The 5390-nt window shown below is 35.1% G+C and overlaps 1 long non-coding RNA gene across 1 annotated transcript in view; it reads left to right on the top strand.

The window, feature by feature from the left end:
- The window catches only part of LOC124165196, a 4025-nt gene extending 2894 nt beyond the window's left edge, over nt 1–1131 (top strand). Inside the window, exon 3 of the long non-coding RNA XR_006866166.1 lies at nt 1096–1131. This is a non-coding gene — a long non-coding RNA (uncharacterized LOC124165196). The remainder of the gene's footprint in view (nt 1–1095) is intronic.
- The last annotated feature ends 4259 nt before the right edge of the window (nt 1132–5390 follow it).

Here is a 5390-nt window from a genome sequence, read left to right as displayed (position 1 = left end):
AATTTTCATGTTTTGTTTTCTCACAAAATGGGATAAAACTGGGAGGGGGGGCATCCCAAAATAAATTCGAAAACTTTTAAAATAAGGACCACCCTAATGTGCATGAAAGCATCCAAGTGCAACCTGCTGTTGCATGACTGTTGAATACTCATCCCTTGCTGCACGCAATTGCGTTAACTCACAAGGGATTATGTAGATATATATTTAAATTTTCCAAAATATGCTTGTTAGAAGGCAATGTTTTAGAATTTATATTAACCTTCCAATGATGTGTAACTAATTGAAATTGTTTCCTTAAAGCTGCACTGAAATATAAAAGAAACCTATATAATAACCCTTCAAATACCCTTTTCCAAAAAGATGGAAAGGCATAGGATAAGGAAACTGTGGATTGCTGAAGAAATCATTAAGAATATTTAAGAGCAAAGGAAGGATGGGTAGATAAGAAAAGACAGGAGTAGGTTTGGGTAGATTAATGAGGAATTTATTGAGAAATTGTGTCATTATCTGGTATAGGAAATGAGTAGGAAATTCTCCATTGAATATTTCTGGCGCTCATCTCCTGGGTAAAGAAACGTACTGTCGGATATTTATGGCATCAGTAGAAAATTGGTAAAAGGAATAATAAATACACACAACAAGGAAACAAAGAAAGTAGCACTAAAAGTGAAAATTCCACTGCTAATAAAAATTAAAACCTTACTATGGTTTTATTACCCAGACGGCACAGAATCCTCCGTATCTAATTCGTATGCATACTACCGCTCCGTCACTTTTCGTCAATGGATACTATCTACATACGAATTAGATACGGAGGATTCTGTGCCGTCTGGGTATCTATTAAGAGTATAATTTCCTTTAAACTGCACTCAAATCTAAACTAAACCTCTAAAATAACCTTTTGAATAACCCTTTCAAAAAAGCATCACGTTCTCTTTTATCTTCTGGCACCTTAATTTGTTTTTTATATAATTTTTGTCATTATTTCATAAATAAAGCAACTAATGAACACCTAGAATTTTGTAATTGCAAAAAAATCTTATGTTTAAGTAATCTGAGTTTTCTATAACGCCATTCATGTACGCTTCACAATAGACTCGAGCATTGTGATGGGCCCATAAGCTAAGGGGCCATTGGCTGACACCGATCAGCCGACCCGGCCATACCAACCCTGGATAGTGTGGTGGATGAGGATGTTGGACCATGGAATGTAAACATGTTGAAGCAAAGAAGTCTTTTGAGAAATGAGGATAAGCAAAGGGGTGAGTGTGAAAATCAAATAAAACGGACAAATTTCAAAATAAAAGTCCAAGGTTAAACTTTATTTTATATAATGAAAATAATTTGTATAGAGTAATAGGTATGATATAATCTTTGCTCACTTTCAAGGCTCTCCCTTCTCTTTACTCTAAGATCATGGCGAGATCTTTTTGACTATCATTTGTTTTTTGATATGTATTTGTTAATCCTTTTTTGTTAATTACCATTTGACACAATTTTTGGTTGCAAATAATCTGTTTAGTAGAAGTACTATTGTAAAATATTCATTAAAATCTTGTTTTCATTTGTTCAGGTACATTCAAATTCAAGGGCGTACCCAGAATCATTACTAGGGGGGGACAAGCCGTGTTCTAGGGGGAGGGGGTGCAAGCCAAGGTCTGAGGGGGGAGCAGAAATAGGATTTATGAGACTATTTCCTTGAAAAAATAGCTTTATTTTAGTAACACATCTTAAACTAATACATATATGTATATCATTTTTCGTGGGTTTAAAGAAAATTTGTTGAATGCTTTTGTTTCAGTTCAGCACTGATTTTGCTCAAAGACTTCTGCGACTCTTGTTTCTAAGTGGAAGGGGGGGGTGGGGAGCTGCCCCACCCTGCCCTTTGCTGGGTACGCCCGTGTTCAAATTGTATTAGTCATAGAAAGTGAGAGAGATCTTATTTCTCCATTTCATTTTCTTGTAGAATGACAGAAACTCAGAAGAATGATCCATTTACGCCTGTGAATCAGTTGGAAGTACATATTCGATGCCTGAATCAATGAATGATTGTCTGTGCAGTGTGCATACATCAGTGCATCAAGCAAGAATGTCTTCTGTGAATGGTATTGTCACTTTTTCCCAATGAAAATAAAGGAGATGGTGATGAGTTGCAAGAAGTCTTCGACCCAGGCTCCAGTCTGGCACAGAAAAAGATTGTTTGTGGTGGTTTATCAGCCCTGGATATGAGTGGTACTTATAATTTTCATCCAGTTCAAGTTGTTCTATGTTATTTTTTGTAAAGTAGTGATTTTATCCGAAATTCAAGCACATCATCTTTTATTATCATTCAGGGGTGGACTTGACTATATTCAACCAAAACATGGTCAACTCTTAATGTGAGATGATTTCCATGCCAAACATTAATTAAGTAATGTGTACTGTCCATTAAGAGTCAATTCTCTGAACTTAATATTATTCAAAAACAGATACCTAATCTTTATTCATTGACCCAAGTAATACATTCTCTACTGTATACAGAGATAAAACATATCAAGCCTTTTACTTCTCTTTCACTTGGTTATCATAATCATTTTTTTTGCTGTTCATACCTAATGCCTTCTCATTTCCTTGTAGTACATCAGACTACATGTGCATATTTTCTGTAATGATACATTTAACACATTCAATGCGGATGATATTTTTGCCGAAACCTCCAGTGACGGATGGGTGATTTTCCTTCATAACGGTGGTCTTGGAAGTAATACAACAGAATTTGCAATTTTTTTTGTTTCTATTTCTCACAATTTGTAAAAAACGTTAATGACATACATGTATGCCACCCGTCACCAGTAATTGACAATTTACGCAACCCACATTACACACATGCAATTTTCCTTGTATGAAGGTGTGAACTTTTCATATTTCCGTTTATAATACCTCTTCTACCATTGATTCCATAGGTTAATGACGAAAATATCTTGGAATTAGGTTTTACGTGTATTTTTTTGTTTCGACGGCCGTAGATTTAATTTTTACGAGTCACAGAAGTAGAACACACAATGAACGGCAAGAAAAATATATATTTATGGAAGAAACATCTTTTTTTATCAAAGCAAATCTATGTTACCTCAGAGTTATTGCAACATTGAAACATTTCAATAAAAATTCTCACAAATTTTTATGATGTATTTGAAAGCAAGGCCTTAGACAGAGCCCTGGTTGACCTTCACATTCTAGGCAAATCGTAGTCACTGTCCTACGGATGCCTTCACGGTTAGCGGAGAAATGAAGAGCCTGCATCATTCCTAAAAACCTATCACGGCACATTTTCTCCCGAAAATCGGTACTCGCACTAATTCTGACCTCCAATCGTTAGAAATCGTATTAACCCTAATTGCGCCCATGTGGAGAAGAAGGCCCAGCCAAGTTTCCAGTTCTCCCTGTCCAATGGCTTCCAATCCATTATGCCCTTAGTCATAGGCGGATCCAGGGGGGGGGCACTGGGGCACGTGCCCCCCCCAGACCCTCAAAAATATGCATGATTTTTAATACGGTCCCATTATCATTGCGTTCGTTTTGTATTACGAGGTATCCTTGTGCCCCACCCAGAACAAAATCCTGGATAAGGCCTTGCTTGTGCCCCTCCCAGAAAAAAATCCTGGATCCGCCCCTGCCCTTAGTGAAGGACCTTGGTGAAGGATTTCGGATGAAAATGCTTTCTGCATTTTTCTCCGTCTATGAGAGGATTATTCCAAAGAAAATATCATTTGCAAGTTGAAATAATCTCTGGGAGTGCCGCTGGTAGGGAGGGACTCCAACCTTGAGCCTTAAAAATTATCCAGCAAAATAGTACTATTTGTGTAATGGAGTGTTGCATATGTGAGTGTTGAATATGTTAGTTTTTATGAAAGTAAAGACTGTATCTGTACTTAACACTAGAATGTATTAATGACCTACAAAATGAAAACACCATAATGAACAGAGGATAAGTAATTGATGTGGAGCAATGACTGAGGAAATATGCCGTAAAATTAGGAAAAAAAACCAAAATATGTAAAAAAAAACGTAATTTACAATAATTATTTTAAAAATTATCAATAAAGTATAAAATACGACCTTATGGACCGCATGGAAACATTTTGGAATAAAATAGTGAGTTTTGAGACGGGAATACACGTTATTCACAAAAACTAAGTCTGATCATAATTTTTGTGGTTGCACATAAGATATGAATAAATTAAAAAATAAGATAAAAATACTATTTAAAGGGAATAAATAATGGTTAAATTCCATAATGCTTAAAATACCTCTGAGCTTATCTATTCATTTCCGCAATTTCGTTTACAAAGCTAAGGAAACAAATAAACGAGTAAAAAATACAGACCAATAATGTATGTACATAATGTAATGCAGTGTTGCATACGCAATTAATATGTTATCTTTTTATGAAAAGGAAGAAAATCTGCAACTAACCCCAACACGTTTGAATAACTCATAAAATGAAATAAAATCGAAATGAATTGAGGATTGGTAATTGACCTAGAGAAACGAATGAGAAAATATGCCGTAAAAGTAGGAAAAAGACCCAAAAAAAATCACCCAGGATAAACGTATTTTGCAATAATAAAAAAAGTTCCTAGAAAAAGAAATTCAAATATATCATAATTAACTGAAGCACCGCACTAAGATCATTTTTTTATAATGTAGTGAGTATGGAACAGGGATAAATATATTTAATAAAAAAGTTAGTCTAATCATAATTTTTGTGATACCACATAAATATGAATAAATTAAAAATGAAGGTAAAACAACAAATTTAAAAAAATAATCCATATGTAAGACATGATGATGATATTTATGATAAGAATAATGTAGAATAGGTGAAGGTTATGAAAAGAAAAATCCCAACCTGCCAAATTGTTCCAAAAATAGCACTAAAGTAAACAAAAAAACACTAAAAATGAAGGAACACGTAGAACTAGAAACGGACACTTCCGCAATGGTGTAATGTCACTCCCTAACTGCAGGAGGATGAAAAAGTAACGCTAGGCACGCTCGGAGCGCCCTAGTGACCAGTGGAAAAACGAACTCCCGAAGACATACATTTATGTCATCCGCCTGAGTGGAAAAGCCCTCGTGACATATATATATATGTCATCCGCACATAAAGTGTTAATTTCTTGCTAACTGTGCTGAAAGAATTGAATTCAAAATTATTTTCTCTTTTAAAAAGAAACATGACATACTACCTATAGCAACATACTACCTACACCTAAGTATTACTTACACGGAACTGTTACTGGCACATGGCTCCTGAGAATATGATTCAATTTATGGTGGTACGTACTTCATTCCTTTCTGAATAAATTGAATACTTAGGTCTGAAATGTGAAAGATGGAGAAGCAGG

Source organism: Ischnura elegans, chromosome 9, assembly GCF_921293095.1.
Source record: "Ischnura elegans chromosome 9, ioIscEleg1.1, whole genome shotgun sequence".
NCBI classification, from domain to species: domain Eukaryota; kingdom Metazoa; phylum Arthropoda; class Insecta; order Odonata; family Coenagrionidae; genus Ischnura; species Ischnura elegans.
Note: the sequence above shows the minus strand (reverse complement) of the source record. Positions and strands in the feature narration are given on the sequence as shown.